The sequence below is a fragment of the Micromesistius poutassou genome (genome assembly GCF_964030765.1).
Source record: "Micromesistius poutassou genome assembly, chromosome: 9".
Lineage (NCBI taxonomy): Eukaryota > Metazoa > Chordata > Actinopteri > Gadiformes > Gadidae > Micromesistius > Micromesistius poutassou.
Genome location: NC_140279.1, coordinates 17,653,492 through 17,671,883, shown reverse-complemented (window position 1 = coordinate 17,671,883; position 18,392 = coordinate 17,653,492).

Below are 18,392 nucleotides of genomic sequence, written 5' to 3'. Positions count from 1 at the left end.
GGAGCAGCACTACCGCTGGTCGAACAAGGGTGTTTTGATTGGCTCAAATTTGTGCCAGGTGACGTCACCGACGACCAATCAGACAACGGGGCTTTTGCTTCAGGCTTCCGAGCGGTGACTCTTGAACCTGGAAGAGTCGAGCCACGCTTCCTTTTGTTGCGTCGCCTTCCCGGAGAGTTAACAGCCAGTGGATGAGATTAGGCTTAAAGTGCTTCTGGAGGCTGATTGTGAGGCTGCAGGCTCAACAACAAGGAGAGCGGAGAGGACTTCCTGTATTCATGTCTCACAATCATGTAGTCATCTCCCGGGGCCCCCGGCCAGGAGCTGCCCCCTCCACCCCCCACCCCCCCCAAGACTTCCAGCCCCAGCAGTTCCGCTATTCTTCCCCATCCAGCTGTGTCCTGTTCCAGGCACGGGACGTAGCAACACCTGGGGACAAAGCGTCATTCCCGGATCAGGAATTTCCCCCCCCCGTGAGTGTATGTTTGTGTGTGTGTGTGTGTGTGTGGGGGTGTGTGTGTGTGTGTATGTGTGTGTGTGTGTGTGTGTGTGTGTTTGCTCACCTGCAGACAATAAGACAAAACGTTGTGCCACTGTTCAAATGTCCCCAAATGGTGTAGGCTAGGTGTCCTGGCGCTGTTGTTGTAAATATGTACGAGCTCATGTTGTATAGTAGTGTTGTACACTCTCTAAAGATGTTTCGTCTCCATGAAGACATGCGGTACGTTCACGCGCTGACTCTCGTTCGGTCCTGCGTGTCACTCGCACGGAGAACGCGCGCCCCCCAGAAAGGAAGGAACTCCACAGCCTCGGCGGGTTTCGCGGTTGTTTCCGTTCACCGTGACAACTTTAAATGAGAAGACTTTTCAGAGGGCCTCATTAGAGGACATCATGAAAACCATAAATAAATAAAAAACGGGAAAAAAAACTCGTTTGGAAAGTGTCTGTGGCATGCTGTGCAAACAGAGCTTAACATCCACATTCCCAGACCCGTTATTGCAGGGGTCTTTAACGGCCCTCTGCTAGAACATTCGGTCGGGAGGGAGGCCCTCCGTCAGCGCGTAATGTTTACCCCGGAGGTCTTTTTACCGAGCCTAGCCGTCTAATCTTACGCTTTCCACTCTCGACTCTATGCCTGTTTGTCTCAGAGGTTGTCATGTGTATTTTATTTTTTGGTTCTCGTATATTTATTAAACTGGAAGCTATAGTATTAATGTGTAAATCTTACCCATGTATTGCTATTTCAACGTCAATGTAAATAAAATGGTGAATATGAAATTCACTGTGAAGATAAATTGCTCCTTCTTTCTGTTTTCTGTCCCTGGGTAACTCCGATGTTTTGTGGATGACGTCATTTTGTCCAACAATGTGCGGCCGGCCGCTCGCGTTGTTCACAACAACCCAAACTCCCCCTCATGCTTTTAATCTGGCATATGACACATGGCTCATTATAGCCCGTAAACATATTGTCCACCATCTGGGCGTCCGTGAATGTGTCTTTCCCTTCTGGCCATGGTCCCAAAGACCTCCTCCAGATTTAGTCCACTGAACATTTACATTGGATGTCACTAATGGGAACAGCATATTTTTCATATTTCTTTTGAATTGCGATACAGGTCATTATGAACAGGAAAAGGGGGGGGGGTGGTGGGCGTCTTACTAAAGGGTGCCTATAGGCAGGCATTAGGGATTAGGGATTAAAACCAGACCTTAATGCACTTAAATGTGTCCAAAACTTTAATGGAGTACCCAACCACAACCTTTTCCTACTTAACCATTTTGAACGTTTCACCTAAACTAAACTATCCTCTCTCTGAGCTCCTCAACCCATCAACACTTACCCATGGCACACTTAACAACCCTTATTCTTAAGCACTGTAACCATCCATCCTCGCTCTTTAGCACCCAAACTAACCCTTACTCCTCAGAAGATATTATTTCCTTCCGTTCTTTACTCATTTAACCCATGCTATGCTGTCACTACACACAGTGTAGTGTCCAGGAACCACCTCAGGTTTTTTAGTGCCCTTGCCCTTTGCTTATGGGCCGGGCAGGAGGGCTGTCTTGCTTGTTTTAGTGTTTGAGGAAAACAGGAGCAACCCGCAGGAGCCCCATGTTGACACGGGGAGCACACGCAAACTCCACACAGAAACAAACACAACCGTTGTTCTATGCACCTGTAGTATAACCGGTCAGCACCTGTATTACAGTCGTTAAGTCACGTCCTGCAGCACCGCGCCAAACACCGGGTCATTTCCTTATTATGGCTCTCTGTTGTGAATTCCCCTGCTGGCTTCCTGTTCCGACGGGCCTTAAGACTTTGGCCTCGGGGAAAAACAGCATGGACCTCTGACTGAGATGAGTCCGGTGAAGTTATGGCTTTCTCCAGCCCGGGGCGATGGGGGTCTTCAGTGTCACCACGATAACTTTGTTAATTTCCGGTTCTCTCTCTCTCTCTCTCTCTCTCTCTCTCGCTCTCGCTCTCTCTCTCTCTCTCTCTGTGTGGAGTGAGGGGCCGGGGGTCTGTGTGTGCGTGGGCAGAGGCCATTGTGTCAGGATCTCAGTGATAAGACACGGGCAGGAAATCCCACCATTCAGACGCAGAGGGCTTGAATAAAACTTGTTGTCGTGCGTCAGCGCTCGCTGCTTCAAGAGAAACGAAGGAAAGAAGGAGTGATTCGGATTTACAGATTACTTCTTTGGCCTCCTGTATACTCCCGTCGCTAATAACATGGCAGGACAACACATTCTCACTCTTGAGTTCGTCAAAAATCGACGCCAGGGGTTTCGGCGTCAACTGCTGACGCTAAAGGGTGTCCTTGTGCGTCTTCATTCGACGCAGGGGGTTTGTAATCCCTCCACGGCGATATCTGACACCCAGAGAAAGTGCTCCTGCAAAAAAAAAATTCCCGTAGGATGGTAGGGGCAAGTACCGCCTTTTAGGGTTTGGGTTAGGGTAGTAGTGGTTTGGGTTAGGGTAGTAGTGGTTAGGGTTAGGGTAGTAGTGGTTAGGGTTAGGGTTGGGGTTAGGGTTAGGGTAAGGGTTGCGCACTTATCACTGTTTGCCGTGGAGGGATTACGCTGTAATGAGTTGATGACCCCCTGCGTCGAATGAAGACGCACAAGGACACCCTTTTACGTCAGCAGTTAACGGCAAAAACCCCTGACCCAAGCGTCGATTTTTGACGAACTCGTGAGTGAGACTGCGTTGCGTAGGATCACAGGTTCTAGGTTCTCGTCAGCGTAATATGGGGTCGACCACGGCTCACTGAACTGCGAGCAGTGATAAATCAAACACACACACATGTGCGTGTGTGCGACACGCGCGCACACACGCACACACACACACACGCAGAGGCAATAAAAGAGGAAGGACAACCTGCAACACTTCATCACCATTAGGAGTGTGCCTTGCTTTGCTTACAAGAGCTCTCCACTGAAGTATCTTTCTTTTATGTGCCCCTGTGGTAGCAGCCAGCCTGGGGGGCAGGATTTATGGTGATGATTACCTTTTATAGTCAAGAGTCGAGTTCATTTTATCTGTACTGCCTCTTAATCACAGCTCTGCAGTCTCAAAGGGGAAGGAAAAGAATAACCAGAATCCCTAAATATAAAACTCCTTAAATCCAATATAGCAGGAGTGAGAGAGCGAGAGAGAGCGAGTGAGAGAGCAATGCTTCTTAGCTTCCGTTGCTTTTCCTTCTCCCCCCCTCGGCATGGCATATGCCGGTCGGCCATGTTGGAGTATATGTTGTGTTTGTCTGCCGAGCAGGAAAACAAATGTAGAGGAACGTGTCAGAGAATTGTCGTTGTCCTAGAAGCTGTGTGCGTGTGCATTTGCGTGTGTGTGTGCATTTGTGTGTGTGTGTGTGTGTGTGTGTGTGTGTGTGTGTGTGTGTGTGTGTGTGTGTGTGTGTGTGTGTGTGTGTGTGTGTGTGCTGTTGCTACACCAGTGTGCTGCTCTTGTGGTCGTTTTTTTTCCTTGACAAGCCTGTCACCTCCTTCCTACAGACACTTCCAGACAGTTTGATTTCAAACCACTCGTTTTCTCCACTCTCTGAAAGCGGAGAACAACATGAGGCCCGGAGGTCAGAAGACAATTGTTTATGTGGCTGTAGGAACAACAACAGCTCACTTTAGTAATATACAGGTACAATAATGTAAGGGTAACTGTGGTAATATATATCTAGAATAATTGAGACATAGTACCTTTAATAAACAGGTACAATAATGTTAACCTGTGCTACTGTATATACATTTTTGTAATATGTAATAATAATAATAATAATAATAATAATAATAATAGAAAGTTTACAGTGTGGTACATGGGTAACACAGCATTAAGATACATACAAAGTTAGGCGGAGGGATGAGAAGTTAGGAGACATTTCCCTGTGGCTGATACTATACTGTATAGGTACGAATACAGTTTACTGTGTTAATATATTTGTAATATCATTTTATTTATCAAATTATAGTGTATATATATATATATATATATATATATATATATATATATCCAATTTAATATCGGTAAGTAAGGGTAGTTGATACATCGGTGACATGACAGATCAGTGTGGTTGATATGTTGTCAAGAATACAGTTAACCGAGGTGTACACAAGACATAAATACATGAAACAAAAAGCAACAATGACGGCAATTGATATTTTTACTGCTTTGGATTCATTGCTTTTACATTTAATCCTGTTTTTCAAAGACAATGAAAGACCTTTGAAATATTCTACTGATAGAAAAGTGGGTTCCACAGGAAACCTTGGACAGAAACCGTCTTTATTCAGAAGTTGTCGTTCTTTTCAGCAGTTAAACTGAAGGCTGGGGCTGAGGTGGTGTGTGGAAGGTGAGCGTCTCCTACGTGTTGGTTTGTGGGAAGCCACCACTTCCTGTGCATCAAGCTGTGCAGGAAGTGCCAACCAATCATGGGAGGAGGGGGCTGATGGTGGGGTGTTCAGGGGGTCGACAACTGGTTGTTTTTTGGGGTGGATAAAGGGGTTGGGGACGGTCTAGCCCCCTAACCTCTCCTCAGTGGCCTGTCTCTGTACTCACTGTCTATCCCTACCTGCTTCTTAATTACGTGTCTCTGTGCTGTCTAACCCCTACCTGCTCCTTAATGACCTGTCTCTGTGCTGTCTAACCCCTACCTGCTCCTTAATGACCTGTCTCTGTGCTGTCTAACCCCTACCTGCTCCTTAATGACCCGTCTCTGTGCTGTCTAACCCCTACCTGCTCCTTAATGACCCGTCTCTGTGCTGTCTAACCCCTACCTGCTCCTTAATGACCTGTCTCTGTGCCGTCTAACGCCTACCTGCTCCTAAATTACCTGTACTCACCGTCTATGCCCTCTAGGCTCCTTAGTGACCTGTGTGACCCCTAGTGACCTGTCTTTGTGCTGTCTACCCCTTACCTGATCCTTAATAAGATGTTTCTATGCTGTCTAACCCCTACCTGCTCCTTAATGTACTCGCTGTCTGACTCCTACCTGTCTCTGTATTCCTCCATGATCCCATTCTGTCAAGGTTTAAATGTGGCTTAACATGCCATGATATGTACAGTCTGTAGTTAATAAGAAGTCAAAATTGCTACACAATTAAAACACGAGTCCTACCTAAACCGATGACAAATAACCCATTTCCCGGCAAAGAAAACATACACATATGGTATTAATTAAGTACTCAACAATAGTAATTAGAACCCAACAACACAAAGTTCTTCAAGGGACGTGAAGGTGTTGGTCTGAAAAGCCCTTTGGTGTTTGAGTCACAGTTTAAAATCGGTTAAGAATTAAGACCCGCCCCTGCCAGATCAGAACCTCGGGGCCTCATGCCTAACTGTTGTGTGTCAACACGCGACGGGGCGCCATGGGAACGCCCACCCTCTCCTGCAGCCACTTCCTGTTCCTGGCCTGTAGCCAATAGCTGCAGAGGATGATCTAAAACGGGTTCTCTAAGTTTTATGACAGGTTCAAAGCAGCTTGTAATGTAAGCAATGGTTGTAAGAAAGAATAAAGGAAGTTTTGCGTGTTCTGCCAATGTTTGCCCTATTAAATACTCACACACACGCACGATAATTACTCTATAAATACCATAGTGACAGGTATATTATCATAGAATGCATTTGCATTTGATTGTGACTTGGAGACCAAATTAAATGAATGTAAATGTGTGCGACAAGCTTTGTCGTATAAAAGCAAACAAGACACTTCTAGAACGTTCTCAACTGGCGTTCAGCTCCTGTCCTGTGTTTTTTTTTCCATCTTTTCCATGAGGGAAATATCCCATTTGACTGGCCTTCGACAGACGAGCGTCCCAGTGTGTTTACTGGTTTAATCCCATAGCTGTGTTAAGCCGTGACCCTCACCAGGAGTGATTAGAGGCGATATACTGAACAATAATACCTCTGTGAACTTTGTTTTGTACGACATTGTGCGGAGCGGCCTCCTGCTCCCCTGACCCGAAGCCTTGCCTTCATCATGTCATGCGTTGCTGTCACAGAGTTTTCCAAACCTTTCCGCTACACTGGAACATTCCGTCAGGCGTGAGGCCTATCAGCTGTCCAATCATCAAATATTGAAACCTTTTGTGGGAACTCACAAGGCACGATGCATTGGGTTTCTTCATCTCCAGTTTCCTTCAAAGTAAAAGACCAATAGCTCAACGTGAATTGACCCAGACTCGGCAGCATAATGCATCCATTCATATCTTTGGAAATCAATTAAGGATTATTTATGGTCATTTATTTATGTATATTACTTTCTCAACACTTTTAGTGCTTTATAATTATTTTATAGTTAAATTAATGATCTTATTCTCGTAAATGTTTCTCTCTGTGCCCTGTGTCCCTGGTCTAGTCGCTCGCATATAAAAAAAAAGGGAGAATATCCACGAAGTCTAAAAAAACATCCATGCATCCGAGCGGAGTTAAGGAGGGTGAAATCGCCGGCAGAGCCATACATGCCTGGCCATATGTTTTCCTAGTATTAAGTCCAGTGACCAGGGTAATATCAACAAGCTGTTAGGGGGCCGAGTACCCCCTTGCCCCCACCCCACACAACCTCCTAACCCCCCTCACATATGGTGCTGATCACCCCACCCCACGCTCAACAAGATAGCACGGGACGGAACGCATGGGCGGTGTGAAAGGCAGCCTGTGAGCGGCTGGATGATGGTAGAGAGAAGTTGCAGACAGCAGCCAGGTTTGGGATTGTGGACAAAAAGGTGGCTAAGTTTTATTTCCTCCAAACCAAGGTCCCAAAAATAAATGAACAAAAATAAATCCATTGCGTACAAAAAATAAAGAAATGTTCCAAAAAAAAGAAACGACTGTTGCCTTCAATCAGCATAGCAATAGCCTAACAAAAAACCACCTCTTGTACCTACGTGTGCTCTCGTACCTTCGCCCTTAGCCAGAAAATGCGACTCCCCTTAAATAATCTCACTAATTGGTTTCAGGTGGACCAATCAAGGCCAGTTAGGCCATACCATTTACCAAGGGGGACATTCCCCGGCCAAGGCTGCATGTGGCGCCCCTAGTGCTCCGGAAGTCCAAATACCACGTTCAAATATGACGCGAGGGGAGAGACGAGAGTGAGAAGGCATTGTCACCTTCTCCCAGGCGGGCAGGACGCCTCGCCCCCCCCCCCCCCCCCCCCCCCCCGGCTGGGACAGACGGGCACCAGGAGGCCGACCCAGAGCCCGAGGCCGATGTGACGGCCGCTTTCAGAGCCGTCGATCGCTCATGCAGACCACATGACGTCGTGAAGTCTGGACACCTCGACCGTCGCGTGTGGACTCACATCGTCTGTTGAGGACAGAACCGGCGGCACGAGGTCAGGGCAAGTCAAGACCGATGACAGTTTTGCTAGAATCTGTCAATTCTATGACACCATACAGGGTTGGCAACTCTGGCACGCACCTGGAGTGACACTGACGCTCTCAGCATCAATCTCACTCACACGCAACAAACGTCACACCAAAAAAAAAAAAATAATAAATTTAAATTTAAATTTCCTCGTCAACAACTCAGCCTGCCCGCAACCCCATACTGCCCCAAACCCCAGTGGTTCGGACCAAGCGGGCATCCTACGTACGTGTTATCTATGTGATATGTGATGAACGGTTATTGACAGATGGTTCATCCATTCACCTGCAGCGTATTTTTTTTTAAGGGCCTTCCCTTCTAAGAGTTCTTAATAACAACCTCCCATATGGTTCTGTGTAACAAACCATCTGGCGTGTCAGGTTCATTTTTTTGTGAGACATCTAGGTCAGGACTTCAATAGCACTGGTCAATGGGGGGGCTGCTCGGGGGTTTCGGGTGTGGTCTGAGCCCACCAAGGCGCATGGTGGGTAGAGCTCTGGCTGGAGTCAACAGTTATGTATGCCGTCCCTCTTGAAGAGAAAGGGAGGTATTCGGGGACTGTTGTAAACAAGTCTAGCCCGCCGTGTCCTTCATGACGGACGTCCTGCAGAGCTTCCTGATGGACATCCTCAAGTTCCTCCTTAAGGACACTACACTATCCCGTGAGGATGACGTCCAGGACATCCCTCTCGTCTCAAGGCTGTTATCATTCATCATTGAGACTCCCACCACAAACCTATAGCGTTTCCGATGTCCCTGTGCCGTGAATAACAAGGGGAGGTACAGTCAGCAGCACTAAACCAATAGCGCGTGTGATGCTTTCCAACTGTAATTATCTGTTGTCGTCAGTCAAAGAGAGCTTTGTTTGTTCTGGGGCGGTGCTGGTGAAGGTGTCAGTAAACACATTCCAAAAAAACGTTTTGTCGCCGTGCTCCGTCATGCATCAAGGTTAATGCAGATGTCTCGTCTCATCGGATCACGTTCCACTGGCTGCGCTGACAAAACCTGACGGCCCGGCACGTTTTCCCAGCTCCCAGACAGAGGCACGCAGTAATGGTTACGGTCTAAAACGTGAGAAGCGGTGGAGAATTAGGTCTCTAATGGAAGCATTCGACAACTTGGGGTTTGGATTTGGACTCCATAATCACATTCTATAAAACCCATGGGGTCACAGCTGGGAGTCCGACCCCATAGCCTTTCCTTCATGCAGCTGTCCAAATCCTCCCCACAAGTGAGACTGAACAGCCCAGGTATACAGACCAAATGCTATAGAGACGACACAGTGGTTTGGAATGTTCCACAAGCAGCCAGATGTGACAGCAGAAGAAAGTTGTCGGATTCAAAAAGTGTATTCATTTTATTTTGATTTTCCTTTTTTCAGTCCTCATCAGTCAGTGCTTATTAAACAACAAACAACAAAAGTGTTATTAAGACCAAAGTTTTGATTATATCCCTCTAGACTCTGGTTTGACTAGTTTGGATTATATCCCTCTAGACACTGGTTTGACTAGTTTGGATTATATCCCTCTAGACACTGGTTTGACTAGTTTGACTAATATAAGGTGTTGAGACATTTTCCTGCCCAACTGTTAACATTAAAAAATAAACCAGTTTGGATGGATAGGATGAACTTCAACTTGTTACGCAGACATCTCCAGTGATGTTCCATCTTCATACAGAATTTCCCAGATTACATTTCCGTTTGGTGTTTTACTGATTCTGTGTCGGTTGATAAAGCAATATGTTTCTCAGCTCAACCCACTCAAAGCATCAAACAATTGAATTAAGAGATTTTAGGCAAGCACAGTCTGACCGGAAAGTGCCTCTGATGGGTGGTATTTGCGACTGCCACTGGGCGAGCCCGTACAAGTGGCTCTTGTTTTTCTGTCTCCTATCTGTCTCTCTCTCTCTCTGTCTGTCTGCTTATTTGTTTGTCTGTTTGTTTGATGTCAGTTTGTCTGTCTGTCGGTCTGTCTCTCTGTTTGCCTGTCCCACTGTCTCTTTGTTTGTAGGCTTTATTGACATGGAAAATGTAAATTGACCTTGCCAAAGCAAAAAGAGTTAAGTAATATTTAACATAAAAATAATAAAAATAATAATAATAGTAAAAACGTTAGTAAAGTTACTAAAGTCAAATCTAAAACAAATATTGTGTATAAACAATGAGGAAATGAGGCTATCCCATTAGATCATGTGGTTATCCATTGGGATAGGAATGATTTAGTGAAAGTATTCAAAAGTAATAAATCGAAAGAGCTTTATTGGCATGGAAAATAATATTATATCGCCTGTTTCTCTCTTTAAAAAGACTGAATTTCCTCAACTCAATATATAGTTCAACATGTACTTGTATTCCTTAAGCTGACAAATCAATCTCATTGTTTAATGAGTCTTCAGTTATTTATTATAAATTATAAAATTATTTAATTAAGACTTTGGAACTTTAAAGATGGAAAGGAAAACTCAGATCGAAGATCGAAAACTTTAAATGACAACGTTTTACATTTTCCTGACAGTGTCACACAGCAATCTTGATCCAAGCCTAACATGGTTATTCTCTTGTGGTGCCTTTCAAGTTCTTTGGAAAACCAGCAACAACCCTTGTTTCTTGTATTTATTTTTTAACGGGAGCTGCATTTGTTTAATTAATTCAGCGAGCATCTCAGTGTCAGTGATGACTGGTGCTGCAGAGTTTAGCTCTTGGTTTGTTATCTGGCCCACATGCTTACAGCACCCCTCCCTGAAGTGTGTGCATGCCCGTGTGGGTCTTTCTTTAACGCTGTTCCGGTCTGCAAGGCAGGCACAGAATTCAGCCTTTAAGAGCAGACCATTCCCTTCCATTCAACCTGAACAAGTGAATAAGTTATGTTGAGTTGTGTTAAGAAAATAAAAACATCTGTGTTTTAGGGTTAGGGTTAGGGTTAGGGTTTGTGTTTTTACTTTAAACAAAACATGATATTCACCATTAAAAAAAAAGCTTGCTTGAGCATCGTAGCTGGAAGAGAAAGAGTCTACATTCAATGGAATGTCCAACTGTTGTCTGGCTCAGTGGAGTGCATATACGTATCATCGGTATCCATTTGCATAGGACTACATGAACACAGTCATTTCACTGCATTGCACTAGCAATGACTGCTAGTGCTAGTTGTTGCACTTGAAGCACTTGAAGTTTAACATGAATAAAGTTGATGTAGGGATATCTGGGAGTTTGGAGCTTGCATGATAGTTCGGTACGTGAGCTTGTTGCTTCAGGACATGTCAAACAGTACAGGAGTTTAGACCAATATTTGTTCTGTAGGCTATTATGAGACAAACATGCAAAGCTGGCTCACCTCTGAATGAGCAAATACAAGAGGTACGTTTTCCAAGAATCTCTGAGGGCTATAGCTCTTACATTAAACTAATTAAATAATATAACTGACTTTGACTTTGACTTTGACTTTGAAATGTCTCAGACTTATTTTAAAGTAGCAAATTGATTAAAAAACAACAACTATAATGGTCTATAACAACATGTTATTGAAAGTAATCACAACTTGCAGAAAATGGTCAATTGTGAAATAAAAATGTCAACCTTGTGTGCACACCTTTTAAATACGGTAGGAAGGGCTAAACACACTTATTAAAAACACTTTATCATTTATTTATATAAGGACTTCCTTGATGGAGAAACCAAACATCCTGTTGCTGAGTTATCTATTTAACTGTAAGGATACATTGTTCCTGAACAACAAACACACACACACACACACAGACACACACACACGCACACACACACACACACACAGACACACACACACACACACACACACACACACACACAGACACACACACACACACACACACACACACACACAGACACAGACACAGACACACACACACACACACACAATGATAGTCAGATGACACAAACAAATTTGCACACACAAATTCGAACCACACACTCACATAAACACACACACATATACGTTCACACTTGCATCCGCATAAACACGCTGACACAAACACAATTAAACACAAACAGACACATACATTTGCTTCATTTCTATTAAACAAGCTTGTGATCCTAACATTCCTTCAACGCAACTTTTATTAACTGCTAAAGGTACTCTTTATCAGCACCAGAGCTGGGATAGAACACTCTGATTTACAAACTGTTATTTCTTCGACTTTAATTAATTCAGGCAACCCTACACCTGTATCAGGTTCGAAATTGAAAACTCTGATGCAACACCTAGTTGTTTCATGAGGACTTAATGTGCATGTGTTATTCACAGATGGTTCATGCTTTTGCACGGTAGAAGAGATGGGCAAATAGCCTTTTACCTCTGCTTTCAATGGAGCGTAGAAGGTACCCAGGGGTTAGAGGAGTGAGATATGTGTGCTGTTGTTAGGAACTGTAGTGAGCAGTTGTTTTATGGCCAGCACAGTTGTTTTATGGCCAGCACACCGTTCAGTCTGTTTTCTGCACCCCATGGTAAACCTCTTTCCTTTGTTTCCGTGATAACGCTTCCCTCCCATAACTAGGACCACATACCTTCAAACACAGACACACACACAAACCTACATACCTACATCTGTACTGGATTGGGAAGATGTGTTTGTGTGTGTGTGTGTGTGTGTGTGTGTGTGTGTGTGTGTGTGTGTGTCCGATGAGAGAGGTGATAACCTGAGGAGGCCTGTCTTCCTGTACAGCTGGCCTCACACAACACTGTTAATAATTCACAAACACATACACACACAATCACACACACACAGACACACACACACACACATTGAAAGCAATACTGTACACAATCTATACTTTAAATACTCCTCTGAATACACTCTCTTTCACACACACACATACACACACACACACATACTCACACACGCACACTCATGCAAACTCTTATAGGTTTTCGAAGCATCCCACTCCACCTTATTCCCCTCCTCCTTCCCTCTCCCCCTCATCCCCCTCTCCTTCCCCGCTCCTCCTCCTCCTCCTCTTCACTCTCTCCTCAGCTCTCCTTCCTGTCTGCCAGCAGAAAGCTCAATGACTTCATGTCCACGTTTTTGTGAATGGACCCCCAGTCTCGTGGCCCTCAAGGCGACACAATAGCAGTGACGAAGCACATCCTGCCCGGGCCGATGCATAATGGATGATCAGCGATCACAGAGTGCGTGGTTTGATTGCTCTGGCATCGTCTAGCTCCTCCTGAGAGCCGAGCTGCAGATTGCTGTCTGTAGAAGAACAATGATTGTCCCCGCGGTGTGTCTCACCGTGAGTACAATACACACAGAAGTTCATGACCTCCATGGAGACGTTTTTCTATGTGGCGATTTGAGAACCAATCGCCTTTCTGAGTCAGTGGCGGTGATAGGATGACCTCGCCATGCAGAACATCTTGTCCCTATGGAGGTTTTTCTCTACTGCTTGCTTTTAAAAAGTAATATCATAGTTCATTAGTATTATTAAGACACCAACGGGGATGGTTGTTTTTCTGTGTACTGAGTCTGTCATTAACATAGTGTGTTGAGAAACCTAACCTGCTCCTTAATAACCTACCTTCACTTTACAACCCGTACTGGCTCCCTAATAGCCTTTGATCACTGTCCAACCCCTACTGCAATTGAATAATCTGTATGTCTCACCCTCGTTGTAACAAATAGTACGTTCCATTAATGACCTCTTAGTCGTAATACCCTTCATTTTAGGCCCCATTCCAAGACAATATAAGTCTTATCTGATTGTTTGATTAATGGCAATAAACTCACCAATACTTCACCCGACAGCTGAAAATACAATTCAATTGACTGTATTTTCAAAGTGGCCTGTCTAACATTTAATCAAATTCTAGTTTTCTTGACACGTGGTTTGTTTTCATTGAATGTAAACATGGGACTGTGTATAAGATGGATACAGTGGGAGTGTATCCCATAATACTACATTCATTTGTTTTAACAAGAATGGGCCAGTTTCCTCTCTCCTTCTCTCGACTAGGGCATGTCGATCATCATCCGCCTATTGTTGTAGGGACTTAATATTTACTACAACCATTGTCGTTTTGTTGTTTTTATCTAAAATATTTCAATAAATAGATTGATGGGAGAAAAAAAAGTGTTGGAACTGTGTTTTGTTAAAAACAAAAATAATTGTAAAGGCGCATCTATTTCATCAGGGAACTTGAGTCAAAAGTGCAGTAGATAAAAACATACATGTCCCCATACATTTCCGTGCAACCTTTGATTCTGGCCATTTCGGGCAGTTTTGGCTAGAAGTAGGCCTATAATTGGATAATTACAGCCGTTTCACGCAACCCGGTATCTGTAAATAACATCTAGGTCTACCTGTAATTAATAACACACATTTTTAGCAGGAAGCGTGTTCTTCTTTTATTTAGTTTTTTTTAGGAACGGGTGGATAGGAGGTGGCACTCTTTTGGCCTAATGACAACCCAGGTGATGATCGCATACCGATAACGGAGTGATGGAAGTGGATCCTGCAGCGCTTCCTCCCAGGTGGACGCCGCCCTTCTACGGGGTCAGCGGTGATCGCCTGATCGGTGATCTAAATAATTAACGACGAGCCAGATTTGCAATTGGTAATCATGCCCGTGCCGTGCACACTACGGTACGGTCAGAAAGTTGGGACCGTTTTGACTAGCGATATTATTATTGTGCTCAAGTATGTTGCTTGCGACCGGGGGGGCTGTAGGCCCGGAGCTCTTCACGATGAATGACGACGTGAGGACACGTGGAAAGCACAAGAAGGACAAATTACGCACTCAGTCCGTCAAGCGATCTTATCCTGCAATGGGACATGGCAAGCGGATTTTCAGTCGGCTATGTCTTCATGGAGTGACATGTGTAGCAGAATACACAGCGTTGCATGGCTTCAAAGCAGGTAAAGGAATCCGTCTCCCTCCGGATCCGGAAGACCGGGGGATCACAGACAGGCCGCGGACCTCGGGGATCAAACCCAGAGTGCCCTGACCGCTGGCTTGCCCCGAGGTGTGTTCCTTGGAGTCTATCTTTACCTGATCCATATCAATTGACACACACACACACATGCACACTGACTCATTAATACTGTATGCTGTATGCTCGTTTACACATGCACCAGACATGCACACATGCGCTCTCTCTCTCACACACACACACACACACACACACACACACACACACACACACACACATACACACATGTTCTCAGTATGAATTACAGCTCGTTTACACATGCACAACACACAACCCCCCCCCCCCCCACACACACACACACACACACACACACATAAATAACCAAACATGTGCATTTCGTACACATGTACGAAATGCACATGTTTCGTACATGTGCGAAACATGTTTATTGCTTATTACACGTGCACTACACTACACTACATATACACAGACATTTGAGCACACATATTTTACCTTTATAGTGTCATCATGCATTATACACACACACACTCACTCATTCAAGAAATATCACATGTACACACTCAAAAACATATGGTCGATTACACACGTGAAACATATTAATCTGGAAATGCGCACATTTTACAGCACATATACCACAGTGTGTTGGATCTTGTCCTGTCTGATCCTGTCAGGATGAAGTTGCACACACACATAACATGGCACATGCATGACACATGACACACGGTTTTTGCTGGGAACCCACAGAACCCAGCCCTGACCCTATGGGAGCACACACGCACAAACACGCACACGTACACACACACACACACACACACACACACACACACACACACACACACACACACAGTTACCCACACACATGCTGTATATACACACAGACAGGAACACAACCCCTTGACCTGCTAGTTTCTGGCGTCACAGGGAGGCCATATCGCCATCTCGCCACCGCCTTTATCAGCTAATAAGACATCGTCTTCCGCCTTCCAGTAGGATCAGATCTTCCGTCAGTTCCGTGTCCAATCAGATCCGTCATCATCAGTTCTTCCAGTGATCCGTGACTCATCAGTTCTGCTGTCGCTCACCAGTAAGACAGGCCTTGACTGAGTCCTTGCAAACCGATTCCCAACGCTTCATCAGTCACACTAACTGTTATTGGTTCAGATACATGGCCATTATTGAGTTATTGAGCCTATGGCACTAACCCGTAATTCAAAACACATGAAGTTTTTTTTAATTTCTAGTCGTGTCTTTTATTCATTTGTACACTATGCATATTACCCTATGGGCAGTATATTTCTCTTCATAGTATCCTAATAATACCATTAGTTACATAAAGTAATGTATGTGTCCACATTGCGTTGTTGTGTCTATAGTATAATTGTATCGCACCTACTAAAAACTCCTCTGACTGCTAAATACATTTTACTTGACACCTGATTCTGACTCATAATTACATTTTCACCCTTTTCTTTGTGTATTCATCGTTTATATTGATAACAAACTCCTAGATGCGTTTGTCATGCTGTTGTTATCGTTTGCATCAACCTTCTCCGGGCTGTGATTGGCTGACAGATGGCTTGTTTATCAGCCAGGTGGCTCCGCGGAACCAGGAAGTGAGTGACAGCATCGTATAAACAAGTCTTCACAGCTCAGGTCACATGACACAGCGGACAGCTCCATCAGATAGAGCCGACGTCAGGGGTACAATCCTATCTATCTGCCCAATTATCATCTGTCATCATTGGTGTGTGTGTGTGTGTGTGTGTGTGTGTGTGTGTGTGTGTGTGTGTGTGTGTGTGTGTCCTATTATACAGGAGGTATTTCAGTATGAATTGGCAGCAATATTTGGTAATCAAGATTGATGCTCCCATGTCTTGTGTTTGACTGCCTAGTGTTGGGTGTTTGTGTGTGCATGTGTGTTTGTGTGGGTGTGTCCATTGATTGTTGGGTGTTCGTGTGTGTGTGTGTGTGTGTGTGTGTTGTATGTGTGTCATATACAGTAGGTTTTTCAGCATAAATTGCACCCATGTCCCCCATGACTTGTGTTTAATTGTTGTTGTTTGTGTTAGAACTACCTAAGCATATAATCTATCATTTTGTTCTGTAGGCATTGTACAGAGAAAATTTGAAGTGCAGTGAAAGACAAAGAAGAGGATGCTACATATATTACAGCACTCGTAGACAGATAGGATGTATCGGGCTACCACCCAACTATTCATTGGAGTCCGTTTGAGATTTAACAGAAACATATTAGCACCATCTCGTGGCAAGTGGTGGGATTGCGGTTGTAGCCCAAAGTAGAGAGACACACAGAGTCTATGGCAATCCACTTATCATACTGTGTCTGTCTGACTCCCCGCCTGTCTTCCTGTAGATATAAGACTTGCACCAACCATGACTCAGTTTAAATCAAGGTTAAAAACATTTATGTTTTAAATCATGTTTTCATGTGTCTTTTATTTATTATTTTAAATTAAAATGTGAAATGTATATGAAATGTAATGCATTTTTCTGAAATCCAGTTTTATTTGAATGTTTTTATGTGGCGCACATTGAGTCAGCCGCATGTTTGAAACGTGCTACATAAATAAAGTTGACTTGACTTGACTTGACTTGTCATTCTATCTATACATTCTAGGGTTGGTATACATTCGTTCTAACCACTGAACATGACACTATCTGTGGTCAATAGAATAGAAGTCCCTGTCCTGACAGACAGAAGAGACGCCATCTGGTTGGTCGGACACCAGCCTCGAGCAGCGTCTGAACTTTCTGCCTTTGGCAGAAAAGCAGCATGCATCATTGATAAAGGCTCTTTCATGCATGCTATAATAAACATGTCCACTGTCAAGGCACCCTGTTGTTGCGCCCTCAGAGCAATAAGATGTGCTGTAGACCTGAAGCGCCGTCTGCTGGTTTCATGCAGAGTGAGTAATGGCCGAGCTCTAGTTCCTATAAATGGAACTCAGATCGCCTGACACTCCACCAAGAAGCATTCACGTTGAATACACTCATTATCCTCTTTCAAGTTTTAAAAACCTGTTTGTTATCCGTGAAATATCTTTCATTTTAGCTTTCCTTCTACTTTGCCGTGTTTTATGCTTTTCTTGTACTTAGCTTTTTGCTTTTATCTCTCTTTCTTCTCCTTCATCATCTTTTGCTCCCTTCCTTCTTTTTTACGTTCTACTTACATCTTTGCATTCTGTGTCAAATTCTCTCTCATTCTGACTCTCCATTTTTTATTGGTTGGGGAGTCTCCCTTTGAATCCCCCCCTTAGCAGGACCTGAGTGTGTGTGTGTTGTCGTGCGTGCGTGCGTGCGTGCGTGCGTGCGCGTGTTTCCGTGAGAGCAGCACAGAGAGCGTCGTCTAGCAGTAGTCTCTGTGGAGCCCTTACCGCGCTAACCTCACACCTGCATATGTACGTGGTGTCCTGCATAGCCAACTCATGAACCAGCAACTGTTTTTGTCGTTAAACAAATCGGCCAGATGTTCTTCTATTAACTGCTCCAGTGTGTATTCGGTGGTCCCCGGATCTAAAGCATGCTTGAAGCTTGAAGCCTGAGACTTGATGCTTGATGTTTGATGCTTGATGCT